Below are 19,855 nucleotides of genomic sequence, written 5' to 3'. Positions count from 1 at the left end.
GAAAACATCAATTGCTGTGGCACGCTTAGAGAGAGAGAGCCTCCAAATGGCCCTGCTTTTCTGAAAGACGCTTCAGAAGATGTTTCAAATGACTATGCATCGGCAGTCTAGTTGGTATAGGGGTATGATTCTTGCTTCGGGTGTGAGAGGACCTCGGTTCAAATCCCAGACAAACCCCTACCTTTATAGGTTCAGTCTGTGTTTTAAACAGGAGTGTTTCTGCTTTTCACTCTTGTAAGATGTCATGTTGCAATGCAATACATGCTTTATACTGGCGTCGAGACGGTTCAGCATCATGAAGGTATGCGAGATTTCTTTACAACTGCTTTTCTGTGCTGAGGCAGCAGTGCTCGTAGGAACATTAAATGCACAGTGCTTCTCCATGGTAATTTCGGGTCCAGTTCTGAAATCACCTCTTGGAATGAAAGTGATCCCAGTTCCTTTCTTCCAAGGGAAGAGATCGTGTTCCGGAAGGCTCAGCTTTGAGCGTCATGAACATTGGCTCTCATCCTTGCATCCCAGTCCAATGCATAGCCACATAAAGCAAGCAGGTGTGTCTGTTTCCATAGTGTGGTGGTTCCAGTACAATGCATAGCCACATGAAGCAAGCCGGCAAGTGTGTCTGTTTGTGTAGTGTAGTGGTTATCAAGCGCACCTCACATGCGAAAGGTCCCTGGTTCGAGTTGCTGGGCTTTTTCAGAGTATTTGCATTTCCTGCCTCACCTGACAGGCAAGCTGAGATAAAAGAGACTGTGTCTATCCCTCACCATCGTGAGGTACTACGCTCCTGGGGCATCTGTCACAGCTCACCAAGAGGAGTTGCGCCAGCTTACGGCAGTCAGTTGCTCACTGTTTGACCTTTGCAATGAAGCCTGAGCCTACAGCATTCAAGCCAGCCAAGGAAGGAAGCTACGAGAGCAAAAATAGCTTGCCTGCCCTCACCAAGAACACACGCCTTGAGCAAATAAAGTGCCAGACTTACAAGGCCCTATCGCCACCGGAGCATCACTTTTAGTGACGCCCCGGTGGCACTATGCACTGCGCGGTATTTACAAGATGGCGTTCAGCCACGTTTTGTGGCTTAACACCACCTTGTAAATACGGCCCCTTAGCACGCAGCGCGTTCCCTGGAAGGGGCGTGCAATGGGTGTTGTTGGGAGTGTGCCACAGTAACACCATAGCATTTTGATGCTGCTCCAGATTTAGGAGTTGGCGTAAATCTGCGTCAGCGGCAAAATCCAACGCCGTCCCAGGGGTGTCGTTAGAGTGGCGCACTGAGGAGAAATGTTTTCATTTCTCCTTGTTTTTGCTCTTTCTATGTGTGATGCATTCTGCAGCACACATAGAAGTAAGAGCAAATCACCATTGAAGATTTTTTTTTTGGGCAGGAAGGTGTCCCTTCCTGCACAAAAACAATTTCCCCCTCAACGCAGTCATCCTTGTACCATGGTGCAAGAACGGCTGCGTTGGCGCTCAGCAGCTAATTTAGAGCTGGCGCAGGGGGAAGCACAGGGGTGCGCTGTATTCTACTAAATACGGCGCTTTCCTGCATTTTGAAAATGACGGCACGTGGGGCTTGCAAATTTGGCACAGCGTCGCGCTTAGTCATTTTCTTGTAAATCTGGGCCAAAATGTCTAAAGGATAGAGGCTTTTTATGTCATGTTCGATGAAGACCATGCAAATGACTCTAGTCGTACTACAGAAGAGAGTACCATGTGCAGTTTCTTGCTTTGGGATGTAGTCTCCCACTCTGTGTCACCAATCCTCCGAGCAGGGTCGGAGCCGTTGCATTTCTGTGCCCAAGCCGGTTGGTCTAGGGGTATGATTCTCGCTTAGGGTGTGAGAGGTCCCGGGTTCAAATCCCGGACAAGCCCATTTTAGCCGAAAACAATCAAATCCTGCTCAAAATACACAACCCCTCAACATTTCTCATTCCACTCGAAGCATTGTTGCGCAAAACATATTTTTTGCCTCAGGCGAAAAATGGATTACAATGCCTTGGCTTCCTTCCTGCTTGCTCTCAGTGCGCCCTATGTGATGATTTCACAGGCTCTCCTTCCTGGCATTTAGGCATCAGATATTTGTCTGTCTCTGCCCGCAGCTGTGGGATTTTTCAGGACGTCTGAGTGTATGCATGCTGGCTGACACCGCTGCAATTTTCACACTTACCCCTCGCATTCCGAGCAACTGCTGATAAAGTATAGAGGAAATCGTGCAAACATATGAGGGGAACTGTGCTCCTTCAGTCAAACCAGCAAGCTTGTTTCTGTATTGTAGTGGTTATCACGTTCGCCTCACACGCGAAAGGTCCCCGGTTCGAGACTGGTCAGAAACACTTGGCAGCAGCAGCTTTTGTGTTTGCTCCCTAAAACCTCAGTCTCTCTCAATGCACACTTAGACAGAAATGACCTTTAAAAACTTGTGACCTGTGTAAAACGTGCTTTACTATTGCAGGACGCTAAAAAGTTATCTGCATCCCTCGGTGGTCGTGCATGTGCATTGTTTCTTGTTCTGTTTTTTTTTTTTTTCTTGCCCATGTTATATTGTGGGGCCTTTAAAGCTGTGACTTTGATAGGAACATTGCAAGCGGCAAAATCAACAAGTGCAGACTGAAGAATCCGACCTGCACACTGTTTTGGCTGTCAGGATGGCCGAGAGGTCTAAGGCGCCAGACTCAAGAGAGCTTGATCTTCAGTGAAGCTGAGCCTTCTGGTCTCTTCATGGAGGCGTGGGTTCAAATCCCACTTCTGACAGGTGTATTTTCTTCCCTTAAATCTTGCTCTGCTTGCAGAGCCAGCTCCTCACACCACTATCTTTGGAAGCTGCTGTGGCATGTGAGGAGAAATCCACCAACCCATCGGCTGGGCCCTCAATCAAAATTCTGTGTATTACTGGAAGGGGCGTCTCAGGCACACCTTCTGTTAGAGCTGCACTTTATGACAGTAACTACCATGCTGGTTTCTACTTAAGCAGTTGATTCTATCGTTTGAAGTGAGGCTCTCCTGCCACCTTTTGGGCAAAGAAGACACTGCCCCTGCAACAACACAGGCAGACAAGCTCAAACTAGGTTTCTTGGTTAGGTGGGCGGAGCATATTGGCAATGGTGCCTCCTCGTGACTTGCAATTTACATGAAGAAGACAGAGAGGCAGCTGGGAGTAGGCAGTACCCATGAACCCCTGAACACTGTCTTGCGACTAGCACACAATTCTGAAATGAGGCGGGGGAAAGGAGGTGATTTCCCCATCAAGGGCCATTCCGGGAAATCAGCCACCCTGAGTCTCCCAGGTGAGTGTTTCAGGCCTATGAGCCACTAATATAAATCTCGCCTGATCGAGCGCTTATCGAGCAAGTGTGCTTGAATCCAAGAGGCATGCTCCTCTGGCTCAAGAGCTAGCAGGTCCTTCAGTGCTTCTGGTTGGGAAGTCTAAGGTGCAAGGGTCCATGACTTGCAGCGGGTTACACCTACCAGAAAGGGTCTGCTTTTCACATCAGTGCCCTAGTTCAGCTCACTGGCACAGGGCATTTTGACTACCTCTTGCCTTGCTAGAGACAAACAAAAAATCCTTGACAGAAAACATCAATTGCTATGGCACGCTTAGAGAGAGAGAGCCTCCAAATGGCCCTGCTTTTCGGAAAGACGCTTCAGAAGATGTTTCAAATGACTATGCAGCGGCAGTCTAGTTGGTATAGGGGTATGATTCTCGCTTCGGGTGTGAGAGGACCTCGGTTCAAATCCCAGACAAACCCCTACCTTTATAGGTTCAGTCTGTGTTTTAAACAGGAGTGTTTCTGCTTTTCACTCTTGTAAGATGTCATGTTGCAATGCAATACATGCTTTATACTGGCGTCGAGACGGTTCAGCATCATGAAGGTATGCGAGATTTCTTTGCAACTGCTTTTCTGTGCTGGAGCAGCAGTGCTCGTAGGAACATTAAATGCACAGTGCTTCTCCATGGTAATTTCGGGTCCAGTTCTGAAATCACCTCTTGGAATGAAAGTGATCCCAGTTCCTTTGTTCCAAGGGAAGAGATCGTGTTCCGGAAGGCTCAGCTTTGAGCGTCATGAACATTGGCCCTCATCCTTGCATCCCAGTCCAATGCATAGCCACATAAAGCAAGCAGGTGTGTCTGTTTCCATAATGTGGTGGTTCCAGTACAATGCATAGCCACATGAAGCAAGCCGGCAAGTGTGTCTGTTTGTGTAGTGTAGTGGTTATCATGCGCACCTCACATGCGAAAGGTCCCTGGTTCGAGTTGCTGGGCTTTTTCAGAGTATTTGCATTTCCTGCCTCACCTGACAGGCAAGCTGAGATAAAAGAGACTGTGTCTATCCCTCACCATCGTGAGGTACTACGCTCCTGGGGCATCTGTCACAGCTCACCAAGAGGAGTTGCGCCAGCTTACGGCAGTCAGTTGCTCACTGTTTGACCTTTGCAATGAAGCCTGAGCCTACAGCATTCAAGCCAGCCAAGGAAGGAAGGTACGAGAGCGAAAATAGCTTTCCTGCCCTCACCAAGAACACACACCTTGAGCAAATAAAGTGCCAGACTTACAAGGCCCTATCGCCACCGGAGCATCACTTTTAGTGACGCCCCGGTGGCACTATGCACTGCGCGGTATTTACAAGATGGCGTTCAGCCACGTTTTGTGGCTTAACACCACCTTGTAAATACGGCCCCTTAGCACGCAGCGCGTTCCCTGGAAGGGGCGTGCAATGGGTGTTGTTGGGAGTGTGCCACAGCAACCCCATAGCATTTTGATGCTGCTCCAGATTTAGGAGTTGGCGTAAATCTGCGTCAGCGCCAAAATCCAACGCCATCCCAGGGGTGTCGTTAGAGTGGCGCACTGAGGAGAAATGTTTTCATTCCTCCTTGTTTTTGCTCTTTCTATGTGTGATGCATTCTGCAGCACACATAGAAGTAAGAGCAAATCACCATTGAAGATTTTTTTTTTGGGCAGGAAGGTGTCCCTTCCTGCACAAAAACAATTTCCCCCTCAACGCAGTCATCCTTGTACCATGGTGCAAGAACGGCTGCGTTGGCGCTCAGCAGCTAATTTAGAGCTGGCGCAGGGGGAAGCACAGGGGTGCGCTGTATTCTACTAAATACGGCGCTTTCCTGCATTTTGAAAATGACGGCACGTGGGGCTTGCAAATTTGGCACAGCGTCGCGCTTAGTCATTTTCTTGTAAATCTGGGCCAAAATGTCTAAAGGATAGAGGCTTTTTATGTCATGTTCGATGAAGACCATGCAAATGACTCTAGTCGTACTGCAGAAGAGAGCACCATGTGCAGTTTCTTGCTTTGGGATGTAGTCTCCCACTCTGTGTCACCAATCCTCCGAGCAGGGTCGGAGCCGTTGCATTTCTGTGCCCAGGCTCGTTGGTCTAGGGGTATGATTCTCGCTTAGGGTGCGAGAGGTCCCGGGTTCAAATCCCGGACGAGCCCATTTTAGCGGAAAACAATCAAATCCTGCTCAAAATACACAACCCCTCAAAATTTCTCATTCCACTCGAAGCATTGTTGCGCAAAACATATTTTTTGCCTCAGGCGAAAAATGGATTACAATGCCTTGGCTTCCTTCCTGCTTGCTCTCAGTGCGCCCTGTGTGATGATTTCACAGGCTCTCCTTCCTGGCATTTAGGCATCAGATATTTGTCTGTCTCTACCCGCAGCTGTGGGATTTTTCAGGACGTCTGAGTGTATGCATGCTGGCCGACACCGCTGCAATTTTCACACTTACCCCTCGCATTCCGAGCAACTGCTGATAAAGTATAGAGGAAATCGTGCAAACATATGAGGGGAACTGTGCTCCTTCAGTCAAATCAGCAAGCTTGTTTCTGTAGTGTAGTGGTTATCACGTTTGCCTCACACGCGAAAAGTCCCCGGTTTGAGACCGGGCAGAAACACTTGGCAGCAGCAGCTTTTGTGTTTGCTCCCTAAAACCTCAGTCTCTCTCAATGCACACTTAGACAGAAATGACCTTTAAAAACTTGTGACCTGTGTAAAACGTGCTTTACTATTGCAGGACGCTAAAAAGTTATCTGCATCCCTCGGTGGTCGTGCATGTGCATTGTTTCTTGTTCTGTTTTTTTTTTTTTTTCTTGGCCATGTTATATTGTGGGGCCTTTAAAGCTGTGACTTTGATAGGAACATTGCAAGCGGCAAAATCAACAAGTGCAGACTGAAGAGTCCGACCTGCACACTGTTTTGGCTGTCAGGATGGCCGAGTGGTCTAAGGCGCCAGACTCAAGAAAGCTTGATTTTCTGTGAAGCTGAGTCTTCTGGTCTCTTCATGGAGGCGTGGGTTCAAATCCCACTTCTGACAGGTGTATTTTCTTCCCTTAAATCTTGCTCTGCTTGCAGAGCCAGCTCCTCACCCCACTATCTTTGGAAGCTGCTGTGGCATGTGAGGAGAAATCCACCAACCCATCGGCTGGGCCCTCAATCAAAATTCTGTGTATTACTGGAAGGGGCGTCTCAGGCACACCTTCTGTTAGAGCTGCACTTTATGACAGTAACTACCATGCTGGTTTCTACTTAAGCAGTTGATTCTATCGTTTGAAGTGAGGCTCTCCTGCCACCTTTTGGGCAAAGAAGACTCTGCCCCTGCAACAACACAGGCAGACAAGCTCAAACTAGGTTTCTTGGTTAGGTGGGCGGAGCATATTGGCAATGGTGCCTCCTCGTGACTTGCAATTTACATGAAGAAGACAGAGAGGCAGCTGGGAGTAGGCGGTACCCATGAACCCCTGAACACTGTCTTGCGACTAGCACACAATTCTGAAATGAGGCGGGGGAAAGGAGGTGATTTCCCCATCAAGGGCCATTCCGGGAAATCAGCCACCCTGCGTCTCCCAGGTGAGTGTTTCAGGCCTATGAGCCACTAATATAAATCTCGCCTGATCGAGCGCTGATCGAGCAAGTGTGCTTGAATCCAAGAGGCATGCTCCTCTGGCTCAAGAGCTAGCAGGCCCTTCAGTGCTTCTGGTTGGGAAGTCTAAGGTGCAGGGGTCCATGACTAGCAGCGGGTTACAACTACCAGAAAGGGTCTGCTTTTCACATCAGTCCCCTAGTTCAGCTCACTGGCACAGGGCATTTTGACTACCTCTTGCCTTGCTAGAGACAAACAAAAAATCCTTGACAGAAAACATCAATTGCTATGGCACGCTTAGAGAGAGAGAGCCTCCAAATGGCCCTGCTTTTCTGAAAGACGCTGCAGAAGATGTTTCAAATGACTATGCAGCGGCAGTCTAGTTGGTATAGGGGTATGATTCTCGCTTCGGGTGTGAGAGGACCTCGGTTCAAATCCCAGACAAACCCCTACCTTTATAGGTTCAGTCTGTGTTTCAAACAGGAGTGTTTCTGCTTTTCACTCTTGTAAGATGTCATGTTGCAATGCAATACATGCTTTATACTGGCGTCGAGACGGTTCAGCATCATGAAGGTATGCGAGATTTCTTTGCAACTGCTTTTCTGTGCTGGAGCAGCAGTGCTCGTAGGAACATTAAATGCACAGTGCTTCTCCATGGTAATTTCGGGTCCAGTTCTGAAATCACCTCTTGGAATGAAAGTGATCCCAGTTCCTTTCTTCCAAGGGAAGAGATCGTGTTCCGGAAGGCTCAGCTTTGAGCGTCATGAACATTGGCCCTCATCCTTGCATCCCAGTCCAATGCATAGCCACATAAAGCAAGCAGGTGTGTCTGTTTCCATAGTGTGGTGGTTCCAGTACAATGCATAGCCACATGAAGCAAGCCGGCAAGTGTGTCTGCTTGTGTAGTGTAGTGGTTATCATGCGCACCTCACATGCGAAAGGTCCCTGGTTCGAGTTGCTGGGCTTTTTCACAGTATTTGCATTTCCTGCCTCACCTGACAGGCAAGCTGAGATAAAAGAGACTGTGTCTATCCCTCACCATCGTGAGGTACTACGCTCCTGGGGCATCTGTCACAGCTCACCAAGAGGAGTTGCGCCAGCTTACGGCAGTCAGTTGCTCACTGTTTGACCTTTGCAATGAAGCCTGAGCCTACAGCATTCAAGCCAGCCAAGGAAGGAAGGTACGAGAGCGAAAATAGCTTTCCTGCCCTCACCAAGAACACACACCTTGAGCAAATAAAGTGCCAGACTTACAAGGCCCTATCGCCACCGGAGCATCACTTTTAGTGACGCCCCGGTGGCACTATGCACTGCGCGGTATTTACAAGATGGCGTTCAGCCACTTTTTGTGGCTTAACACCACCTTGTAAATACGGCCCCTTAGCACGCAGCGCATTCCCTGGAAGGGGCGTGCAATGGGTGTTGTTGGGAGTGTGCCACAGCAACACCATAGCATTTTGAGGCTGCTCCAGATTTAGGAGTTGGCGTAAATCTGCGTCAGCGCCAATATCCAACGCCATCCCAGGGGTGTCGTTAGAGTGGCGCACTGAGGAGAAATGTTTTCATTCAAAACAATTTCCCCCTCAACGCAGTCATCCTTGTACCATGGTGCAAGAACGGCTGCGTTGGCGCAGGGGGAAGCACAGGGGTGCGCTGTATTCTACTAAATACGGCGCTTTCCTGCATTTTGAAAATGACGGCACGTGGGGCTTGCAAATTTGGCACAGCGTCGCGCTTAGTAATTTTCTTGTAAATCTGGGCTAAAATGTCTAAAGGATAGAGGCTTTTTATGTCATGTTCGATGAAGACCATGCAAATGACTCTAGTCGTACTGCAGAAGAGAGCACCATGTGCAGTTTCTTGCTTTGGGATGTAGTCTCCCACTCTGTGTCACCAATCCTCCGAGCAGGGTCGGAGCCGTTGCATTTCTGTGCCCAGGCTCGTTGGTCTAGGGGTATGATTCTCGCTTAGGGTGCGAGAGGTCCCGGGTTCAAATCCCGGACGAGCCCATTTTAGCGGAAAACAATCAAATCCTGCTCAAAATTCACAACCCCTCAACATTTCTCATTCCACTCGAAGCATTGTTGCGCAAAACATATTTTTTGCCTCAGGCGAAAAATGGATTACAATGCCTTGGCTTCCTTCCTGCTTGCTCTCAGTGCGCCCTGTGTTATGATTTCACAGGCTCTCCTTCCTGGCATTTAGGCATCAGATATTTGTCTGTCTCTGCACGCAGCTGTGGGATTTTTCAGGACGTCTGAGTGTATGCATGCTGGCCGACACCGCTGCAATTTTCACACTTACCCCTCGCATTCCGAGCAACTGCTGATAAAGTATAGAGGAAATCGTGCAAACATATGAGGGGAACTGTGCTCCTTCAGTCAAATCAGCAAGCTTGTTTCTGTAGTGTAGTGGTTATCACGTTCGCCTCACACGCGAAAAGTCCCCGGTTTGAGACCGGGCAGAAACACTTGGCAGCAGCAGCTTTTGTGTTTGCTCCCTAAAACCTCAGTCTCTCTCAATGCACACTTAGACAGAAATGACCTTTAAAAACTTGTGACCTGTGTAAAACGTGCTTTACTATTGCAGGACGCTAAAAAGTTATCTGCATCCCTCGGTGGTCGTGCATGTGCATTGTTTCTTGTTCTGTTTTTTTTTTTTTTCTTGTCCATGTTATATTGTGGGGCCTTTAAAGCTGTGACTTTGATAGGAACATTGCAAGCGGCAAAATCAACAAGTGCAGACTGAAGAGTCCGACCTGCACACTGTTTTGGCTGTCAGGATGGCCGAGTGGTCTAAGGCGCCAGACTCAAGAGAGCTTGATCTTCAGTGAAGCTGAGCCTTCTGGTCTCTTCATGGAGGCGTGGGTTCAAATCCCACTTCTGACAGGTGTATTTTCTTCCCTTAAATCTTGCTCTGCTTGCAGAGCCAGCTCCTCACACCACTATCTTTGGAAGCTGCTGTGGCATGTGAGGAGAAATCCACCAACCCATCGGCTGGGCCCTCAATCAAAATTCTGTGTATTACTGGAAGGGGCGTCTCAGGCACACCTTCTGTTAGAGCTGCACTTTATGACAGTAACTACCATGCTGGTTTCTACTTAAGCAGTTGATTCTATCGTTTGAAGTGAGGCTCTCCTGCCACCTTTTGGGCAAAGAAGACTCTGCCCCTGCAACAACACAGGCAGACAAGCTCAAACTAGGTTTCTTGGTTAGGTGGGCGGAGCATATTGGCAATGGTGCCTCCTCGTGACTTGCAATTTACATGAAGAAGACAGAGAGGCAGCTGGGAGTAGGCAGTACCCATGAACCCCTGAACACTGTCTTGCGACTAGCACACAATTCTGAAATGAGGCGGGGGAAAGGAGGTGATTTCCCCATCAAGGGCCATTCCGGGAAATCAGCCACCCTGCGTCTCCCAGGTGAGTGTTTCAGGCCTATGAGCCACTAATATAAATCTCGCCTGATCAAGCCTGATCGAGCGCTGATCGAGCAAGTGTGCTTGAATCCAAGAGGCATGCTCCTCTGGCTCAAGAGCTAGCAGGCCCTTCAGTGCTTCTGTTTGGGAAGTCTAAGGTGCAAGGGTCCATGACTAGCAGCGGGTTACAACTACCAGAAAGGGTCTGCTTTTCACATCAGTCCCCTAGTTCAGCTCACTGGCACAGGGCATTTTGACTACCTCTTGCCTTGCTAGAGACAAACAAAAAATCCTTGACAGAAAACATCAATTGCTATGGCACGCTTAGAGAGAGAGAGCCTCCAAATGGCCCTGCTTTTCTGAAAGACGCTGCAGAAGATGTTTCAAATGACTATGCAGCGGCAGTCTAGTTGGTATAGGGGTATGATTCTCGCTTCGGGTGTGAGAGGACCTCGGTTCAAATCCCAGACAAACCCCTACCTTTATAGGTTCAGTCTGTGTTTCAAACAGGAGTGTTTCTGCTTTTCACTCTTGTAAGATGTCATGTTGCAATGCAATACATGCTTTATACTGGCGTCGAGACGGTTCAGCATCATGAAGGTATGCGAGATTTCTTTGCAACTGCTTTTCTGTGCTGGAGCAGCAGTGCTCGTAGGAACATTAAATGCACAGTGCTTCTCCATGGTAATTTCGGGTCCAGTTCTGAAATCACCTCTTGGAATGAAAGTGATCCCAGTTCCTTTCTTCCAAGGGAAGAGATCGTGTTCCGGAAGGCTCAGCTTTGAGCGTCATGAACATTGGCCCTCATCCTTGCATCCCAGTCCAATGCATAGCCACATAAAGCAAGCAGGTGTGTCTGTTTCCATAGTGTGGTGGTTCCAGTACAATGCATAGCCACATGAAGCAAGCCGGCAAGTGTGTCTGCTTGTGTAGTGTAGTGGTTATCATGCGCACCTCACATGCGAAAGGTCCCTGGTTCGAGTCGCTGGGCTTTTTCACAGTATTTGCATTTCCTGCCTCACCTGACAGGCAAGCTGAGATAAAAGAGACTGTGTCTATCCCTCACCATCGTGAGGTACTACGCTCCTGGGGCATCTGTCACAGCTCACCAAGAGGAGTTGCGCCAGCTTACGGCAGTCAGTTGCTCACTGTTTGACCTTTGCAATGAAGCCTGAGCCTACAGCATTCAAGCCAGCCAAGGAAGGAAGGTACGAGAGCGAAAATAGCTTTCCTGCCCTCACCAAGAACACACACCTTGAGCAAATAAAGTGCCAGACTTACAAGGCCCTATCGCCACCGGAGCATCACTTTTAGTGACGCCCCGGTGGCACTATGCACTGCGCGGTATTTACAAGATGGCGTTCAGCCACTTTTTGTGGCTTAACACCACCTTGTAAATACGGCCCCTTAGCACGCAGCGCATTCCCTGGAAGGGGCGTGCAATGGGTGTTGTTGGGAGTGTGCCACAGCAACACCATAGCATTTTGATGCTGCTCCAGATTTAGGAGTTGGCGTAAATCTGCGTCAGCGCCAAAATCCAACGCCATCCCAGGGGTGTCGTTAGAGTGGCGCACTGAGGAGAAATGTTTTCATTTCTCCTTGTTTTTGCTCTTTCTATGTGTGATGCATTCTGCAGCACACATAGAAGTAAGAGCAAATCACCATTGAAGATTTTTTTTTTGGGCAGGAAGGTGTCCCTTCCTGCACAAAAACAATTTCCCCCTCAACGCAGTCATCCTTGTACCATGGTGCAAGAACGGCTGCGTTGGCGCAGGGGGAAGCACAGGGGTGCGCTGTATTCTACTAAATACGGCGCTTTCCTGCATTTTGAAAATGACGGCACGTGGGGCTTGCAAATTTGGCACAGCGTCGCGCTTAGTCATTTTCTTGTAAATCTGGGCCAAAATGTCTAAAGGATAGAGGCTTTTTATGTCATGTTCGATGAAGACCATGCAAATGACTCTAGTCGTACTGCAGAAGAGAGCACCATGTGCAGTTTCATACTTTGGGATGTAGTCTCCCACTCTCTGTCACCAATCCTCCGAGCAGGGTCGGAGCCGTTGCATTTCTGTGCCCAGGCTCGTTGGTCTAGGGGTATGATTCTCGCTTATGGTGCGAGAGGTCCCGGGTTCAAATCCCGGACAAGCCCATTTTAGCGGAAAACAATCAAATCCTGCTCAAAATACACAACCCCTCAACATTTCTCATTCCACTCGAAGCATTGTTGCGCAAAACATATTTTTTGCCTCAGGCGAAAAATGGATTACAATGCCTTGGCTTCCTTCCTGCTTGCTCTCAGTGCGCCCTGTGTGATGATTTCACAGGCTCTCCTTCCTGGCATTTAGGCATCAGATATTTGTCTGTCTCTGCCCGCAGCTGTGGGATTTTTCAGGACGTCTGAGTGTATGCATGCTGGCCGACACCGCTGCAATTTTCACACTTACCCCTCGCATTCCGAGCAACTGCTGATAAAGTATAGAGGAAATCGTGCAAACATATGAGGGGAACTGTGCTCCTTCAGTCAAATCAGCAAGCTTGTTTCTGTAGTGTAGTGGTTATCACGTTCGCCTCACACGCGAAATGTCCCCGGTTTGAGACCGGGCAGAAACACTTGGCAGCAGCAGCTTTTGTGTTTGTTCCCTAAAACCTCAGTCTCTCTCAATGCACACTTAGACAGAAATGACCTTTAAAAACTTGTGACCTGTGTAAAACGTGCTTTACTATTGCAGGACGCTAAAAAGTTATCTGCATCCCTCGGTGGTCGTGCATGTGCATTGTTTCTTGTTCTGTTTTTTTTTTTTTTCTTGGCCATGTTATATTGTGGGGCCTTTAAAGCTGTGACTTTGATAGGAACATTGCAAGCGGCAAAATCAACAAGTGCAGACTGAAGAGTCCGACCTGCACACTGTTTTGGCTGTCAGGATGGCCGAGTGGTCTAAGGCGCCAGACTCAAGAGAGATTGATCTTCAGTGAAGCTGAGCCTTCTGGTCTCTTCATGGAGGCGTGGGTTCAAATCCCACTTCTGACAGGTGTATTTTCTTCCCTTAAATCTTGCTCTGCTTGCAGAGCCAGCTCCTCACACCACTATCTTTGGAAGCTGCTGTGGCATGTGAGGAGAAATCCACCAACCCATCGGCTGGGCCCTCAATCAAAATTCTGTGTATTACTGGAAGGGGCGTCTCAGGCACACCTTCTGTTAGAGCTGCACTTTATGACAGTAACTACCATGCTGGTTTCTACTTAAGCAGTTGATTCTATCGTTTGAAGTGAGGCTCTCCTGCCACCTTTTGGGCAAAGAAGACTCTGCCCCTGCAACAACACAGGCAGACAAGCTCAAACTAGGTTTCTTGGTTAGGTGGGCGGAGCATATTGGCAATGGTGCCTCCTCGTGACTTGCAATTTACATGAAGAAGACAGAGAGGCAGCTGGGAGTAGGCAGTACCCATGAACCCCTGAACACTGTCTTGCGACTAGCACACAATTCTGAAATCAGGCGGGGGAAAGGAGGTGATTTCCCCATCAAGGGCCATTCCGGGAAATCAGCCACCCTGCGTCTCCCAGGTGAGTGTTTCAGGCCTATGAGCCACTAATATAAATCTCGCCTGATCGAGCCCTGATCGAGCAAGTGTGCTTGAATCCAAGAGGCATGCTCCTCTGGCTCAAGAGCTAGCAGGCCCTTCAGTGCTTCTGGTTGGGAAGTCTAAGGTGCAAGGGTCCATGACTAGCAGCGGGTTACAACTACCAGAAAGGGTCTGCTTTTCACATCAGTCCCCTAGTTCAGCTCACTGGCACAGGGCATTTTGACTACCTCTTGCCTTGCTAGAGACAAACAAAAAATCCTTGACAGAAAACATCAATTGCTATGGCACGCTTAGAGAGAGAGAGCCTCCAAATGGCCCTGCTTTTCTGAAAGACGCTTCAGAAGATGTTTCTAATGACTATGCAGCGGCAGTCTAGTTGGTATAGGGGTATGATTCTCGCTTCGGGTGTGAGAGGACCTCGGTTCAAATCCCTGACAAACCCCTACCTTTATAGGTTCAGTCTGTGTTTTAAACAGGAGTGTTTCTGCTTTTCACTCTTGTAAGATGTCATGTTGCAATGCAATACATGCTTTATACTGGCGTCGAGACGGTTCAGCATCATGAAGGTATGCGAGATTTCTTTGCAACTGCTTTTCTGTGCTGGAGCAGCAGTGCTCGTAGGAACATTAAATGCACAGTGCTTCTCCATGGTAATTTCGGGTCCAGTTCTGAAATCACCTCTTGGAATGAAAGTGATCCAAGTTCCTTTCTTCCAAGGGAAGTGATCGTGTTCCGGAAGGCTCAGCTTTGAGCGTCATGAACATTGGCCCTCATCCTTGCATCCCAGTCCAATGCATAGCCACATAAAGCAAGCAGGTGTGTCTGTTTCCATAGTGTGGTGGTTCCAGTACAATGCATAGCCACATGAAGCAAGCCGGCAAGTGTGTCTGCTTGTGTAGTGTAGTGGTTATCATGCGCACCTCACATGCGAAAGGTCCCTGGTTCGAGTCGCTGGGCTTTTTCACAGTATTTGCATTTCCTGCCTCACCTGACAGGCAAGCTGAGATAATAGAGACTGTGTCTATCCCTCACCATCGTGAGGTACTACGCTCCTGGGGCATCTGTCACAGCTCACCAAGAGTAGTTGCGCCAGCTTACGGCAGTCAGTTGCTCACTGTTTGACCTTTGCAATGAAGCCTGAGCCTACAGCATTCAAGCCAGCCAAGGAAGGAAGGTACAAGAGCGAAAATAGCTTTCCTGCCCTCACCAAGAACACACACATTGAGCAAATAAAGTGCCAGACTTACAAGGCCCTATCGCCACCGGAGCATCACTTTTAGTGACGCCCCGGTGGCACTATGCACTGTGCGGTATTTACAAGATGGCGTTCAGCCACTTTTTGTGGCTTAACACCACCTTGTAAATACGGCCCCTTAGCACGCAGCGCGTTCCCTGGAAGGGGCGTGCAATGGGTGTTGTTGGGAGTGTGCCACAGCAACACCATAGCATTTTGATGCTGCTCCAGATTTAGGAGTTGGCGTAAATCTGCGTCAGCGCCAAAATCCAATGCCATCCCAGGGGTGTCGTTAGAGTGGCGCACTGAGGAGAAATGTTTTCATTTCTCCTTGTTTTTGCTCTTTCTATGTGTGATGCATTCTGCAGCACACATAGAAGTAAGAGCAAATCACCATTGAAGATTTTTTTTTTGGGCAGGAAGGTGTCCCTTCCTGCACAAAAACAATTTCCCCCTCAATGCAGTCATCCTTGTACCATGGTGCAAGAACGGCTGCGTTGGCGCTCAGCAGCTAATTTAGAGCTGGCGCAGGGGGAAGCACAGGGGTGCGCTGTATTCTACTAAATACGGCGCTTTCCTGCATTTTGAAAATGACGGCGCGTGGGGCTTGCAAATTTGGCACAGCGTCGCGCTTAGTCATTTTCTTGTAAATCTGGGCCAAAATGTCTAAAGGATAGAGGCTTTTTATGTCATGTTCGATGAAGACCATGCAAATGACTCTAGTCGTACTGCAGAAGAGAGCACCATGTGCAGTTTCTTGCTTTGGGATGTAGTCTCCCACTCTCTGTCACCAACCCTCCGAGCAGGGTCGGAGCCGTTGCATTTCTGTGCCCAGGCTCGTTGGTCTAGGGGTATGATTCTCGCTTAGGGTGCGAGAGGTCCCGGGTTCAAATCCCGGACGAGCCCATTTTAGCGGAAAACAATCAAATCCTGCTCAAAATACACAACCCCTCAACATTTCTCATTCCACTCGAAGCATTGTTGCGCAAAACATATTTTTTGCATCAGGCGAAAAATGGATTACAATGCCTTGGCTTCCTTCCTGCTTGCTCTCAGTGCGCCCTGTGTGATGATTTCACAGGCTCTCCTTCCTGGCATTTAGGCATCAGATATTTGTCTGTCTCTACCCGCAGCTGTGGGATTTTTCAGGACGTCTGAGTGTATGCATGCTGGCCGACACCGCTGCAATTTTCACACTTACCCCTCGCATTCCGAGCAACTGCTGATAAAGTATAGAGGAAATCGTGCAAACATATGAGGGGAACTGTGCTCCTTCAGTCAAATCAGCAAGCTTGTTTCTGTAGTGTAGTGGTTATCACGTTTGCCTCACACGCGAAAAGTCCCCGGTTTGAGACCGGGCAGAAACACTTGGCAGCAGCAGCTTTTGTGTTTGCTCCCTAAAACCTCAGTCTCTCTCAATGCACACTTAGACAGAAATGACCTTTAAAAACTTGTGACCTGTGTAAAACGTGCTTTACTATTGCAGGACGCTAAAAAGTTATCTGCATCCCTCGGTGGTCGTGCATGTGCATTGTTTCTTGTTCTGTTTTTTTTTTTTTTTCTTGGCCATGTTATATTGTGGGGCCTTTAAAGCTGTGACTTTGATAGGAACATTGCATGCGGCAAAATCAACAAGTGCAGACTGAAGAGTCCGACCTGCACACTGTTTTGGCTGTCAGGATGGCCGAGTGGTCTAAGGCGCCAGACTCAAGAGAGCTTGATTTTCAGTGAAGCTGAGCCTTCTGGTCTCTTCATGGAGGCGTGGGTTCAAATCCCACTTCTGACAGGTGTATTTTCTTCCCTTAAATCTTGCTCTGCTTGCAGAGCCAGCTCCTCACACCACTATCTTTGGAAGCTGCTGTGGCATGTGAGGAGAAATCCACCAACCCATCGGCTGGGCCCTCAATCAAAATTCTGTGTATTACTGGAAGGGGCGTCTCAGGCACACCTTCTGTTAGAGCTGCACTTTATGACAGTAACTACCATGCTGGTTTCTACTTAAGCAGTTGATTCTATCGTTTGAAGTGAGGCTCTCCTGCCACCTTTTGGGCAAAGAAGACTCTGCCCCTGCAACAACACAGGCAGACAAGCTCAAACTAGGTTTCTTGGTTAGGTGGGCGGAGCATATTGGCAATGGTGCCTCCTCGTGACTTGCAATTTACATGAAGAAGACAGAGAGGCAGCTGGGAGTAGGCGGTACCCATGAACCCCTGAACACTGTCTTGCGACTAGCACACAATTCTGAAATGAGGCGGGGGAAAGGAGGTGATTTCCCCATCAAGGGCCATTCCGGGAAATCAGCCACCCTGCGTCTCCCAGGTGAGTGTTTCAGGCCTATGAGCCACTAATATAAATCTCGCCTGATCAAGCCTGATCGAGCGCTGATCGAGCAAGTGTGCTTGAATCCAAGAGGCATGCTCCTCTGGCTCAAGAGCTAGCAGGCCCTTCAGTGCTTCTGGTTGGGAAGTCTAAGGTGCAAGGGTCCATGACTAGCAGCGGGTTACAACTACCAGAAAGGGTCTGCTTTTCACATCAGTCCCCTAGTTCAGCTCACTGGCACAGGGCATTTTGACTACCTCTTGCCTTGCTAGAGACAAACAAAAAATCCTTGACAGAAAACATCAATTGCTATGGCACGCTTAGAGAGAGAGAGCCTCCAAATGGCCCTGCTTTTCTGAAAGACGCTTCAGAAGATGTTTCAAATGACTATGCAGCGGCAGTCTAGTTCGTATAGGGGTATGATTCTCGCTTCGGGTGTGAGAGGACCTCGGTTCAAATCCCAGACAAACCCCTACCTTTATAGGTTCAGTCTGTGTTTCAAACAGGAGTGTTTCTGCTTTTCACTCTTCTAAGATGTCATGTTGCAATGCAATACATGCTTTATACTGGCGTCGAGACGTTTCAGCATCATGAAGGTATGCGAGATTTCTTTGCAACTGCTTTTCTGTGCTGGAGCAGCAGTGCTCGTAGGAACATTAAATGCACAGTGCTTCTCCATGGTAATTTCGGGTCCAGTTCTGAAATCACCTCTTGGAATGAAAGTGATCCCAGTTCCTTTCTTCCAAGGGAAGAGATCGTGTTCCGGAAGGCTCAGCTTTGAGCGTCATGAACATTGGCCCTCATCCTTGCATCCCAGTCCAATGCATAGCCACATAAAGCAAGCAGGTGTGTCTGTTTCCATAGTGTGGTGGTTCCAGTACAATGCATAGCCACATGAAGCAAGCCGGCAAGTGTGTCTGCTTGTGTAGTGTAGTGGTTATCATGGGCACCTCACATGCGAAAGGTCCCTGGTTCGAGTCGCTGGGCTTTTTCACAGTATTTGCATTTCCTGCCTCACCTGACAGGCAAGCTGAGATAAAAGAGACTGTGTCTATCCCTCACCATCGTGAGGTACTACGCTCCTGGGGCATCTGTCACAGCTCACCAAGAGGAGTTGCGCCAGCTTACGGCAGTCAGTTGCTCACTGTTTGACCTTTGCAATGAAGCCTGAGCCTACAGCATTCAAGCCAGCCAAGGAAGGAAGGTACGAGAGCGAAAATAGCTTTCCTGCCCTCACCAAGAACACACACCTTGAGCAAATAAAGTGCCAGACTTACAAGGCCCTATCGCCACCGGAGCATCACTTTTAGTGACGCCCCGGTGGCACTATGCACTGCGCGGTATTTACAAGATGGCGTTCAGCCACTTTTTGTGGCTTAACACCACCTTGTAAATACGGCCCATTAGCACGCAGCGCATTCCCTGGAAGGGGCGTGCAATGGGTGTTGTTGGGAGTGTGCCCCAGCAACACCATAGCATTTTGATGCTGCTCCAGATTTAGGAGTTGGCGTAAATCTGCGTCAGCGCCAAAATCCAATGCCATCCCAGGGGTGTCGTTAGAGTGGCGCACTGAGGAGAAATGTTTTCATTTCTCCTTGTTTTTGCTCTTTCTATGTGTGATGCATTCTGCAGCACACATAGAAGTAAGAGCAAATCACCATTGAAGATTTTTTTTTTGGGCAGGAAGGTGTCCCTTCCTGCACAAAAACAATTTCCCCCTCAACGCAGTCATCCTTGTACCATGGTGCAAGAACGGCTGCGTTGGCGCTCAGCAGCTAATTTAGAGCTGGCGCAGGGGGAAGCACAGGGGTGCGCTGTATTCTACTAAATACGGCGCTTTCCTGCATTTTGAAAATGACGGCACGTGGGGCTTGCAAATTTGGCACAGCGTCGCGCTTAGTAATTTTCTTGTAAATCTGGGCTAAAATGTCTAAAGGATAGAGGCTTTTTATGTCATGTTCGATGAAGACCATGCAAATGACTCTAGTCGTACTGCAGAAGAGAGCACCATGTGCAGTTTCTTGCTTTGGGATGTAGTCTCCCACTCTGTGTCACCAATCCTCCGAGCAGGGTCAGAGCCGTTGCATTTCTGTGCCCAGGCTCGTTGGTCTAGGGGTATGATTCTCGCTTAGGGTGTGAGAGGTCCCGGGTTCAAATCCCGGACGAGCCCATTTTAGCGGAAAACAATCAAATCCTGCTCAAAATACACAACCCCTCAACATTTCTCATTCCACTCGAAGCATTGTTGCGCAAAACATATTTTTTGCCTCAGGCGAAAAATGGATTACAATGCCTTGGCTTCCTTCCTGCTTGCTCTCAGTGCGCCCTGTGTTATGATTTCACAGGCTCTCCTTCCTGGCATTTAGGCATCAGATATTTGTCTGTCTCTGCACGCAACTGTGGGATTTTTCAGGACGTCTGAGTGTATGCA

General features: G+C 48.7%; 6 non-coding genes across 6 annotated transcripts; all 6 read left to right on the top strand.

The window, feature by feature from the left end:
• Window positions 1-5,375: 5,375 nt before the first annotated feature.
• On the top strand, window positions 5,376-5,447 carry TRNAP-AGG (transfer RNA proline (anticodon AGG)). Its single transcript has one exon. It is a non-coding gene; the product is annotated as a tRNA-Pro (tRNA).
• A 3,363-nt stretch (window positions 5,448-8,810) lies between these two features.
• Window positions 8,811-8,882, top strand: TRNAP-AGG (transfer RNA proline (anticodon AGG)). The gene has a single exon. It is a non-coding gene; the product is annotated as a tRNA-Pro (tRNA).
• A 3,485-nt stretch (window positions 8,883-12,367) lies between these two features.
• TRNAH-AUG (transfer RNA histidin (anticodon AUG)) lies at window positions 12,368-12,439 on the top strand. Its single transcript has one exon. It is a non-coding gene; the product is annotated as a tRNA-His (tRNA).
• Window positions 12,440-12,827: 388 nt separating this feature from the next.
• Window positions 12,828-12,900, top strand: TRNAV-CAC (transfer RNA valine (anticodon CAC)). Its single transcript has one exon. It is a non-coding gene; the product is annotated as a tRNA-Val (tRNA).
• Window positions 12,901-15,939: 3,039 nt separating this feature from the next.
• On the top strand, window positions 15,940-16,011 carry TRNAP-AGG (transfer RNA proline (anticodon AGG)). Its single transcript has one exon. It is a non-coding gene; the product is annotated as a tRNA-Pro (tRNA).
• Window positions 16,012-19,522: 3,511 nt separating this feature from the next.
• Window positions 19,523-19,594, top strand: TRNAP-AGG (transfer RNA proline (anticodon AGG)). Its single transcript has one exon. It is a non-coding gene; the product is annotated as a tRNA-Pro (tRNA).
• The last annotated feature ends 261 nt before the right edge of the window (window positions 19,595-19,855 follow it).

Source organism: Pleurodeles waltl, unplaced genomic scaffold (assembly GCF_031143425.1).
Source record: "Pleurodeles waltl isolate 20211129_DDA unplaced genomic scaffold, aPleWal1.hap1.20221129 scaffold_72, whole genome shotgun sequence".
NCBI lineage: Eukaryota > Metazoa > Chordata > Amphibia > Caudata > Salamandridae > Pleurodeles > Pleurodeles waltl.
Note: the sequence above shows the minus strand (reverse complement) of the source record. Positions and strands in the feature narration are given on the sequence as shown.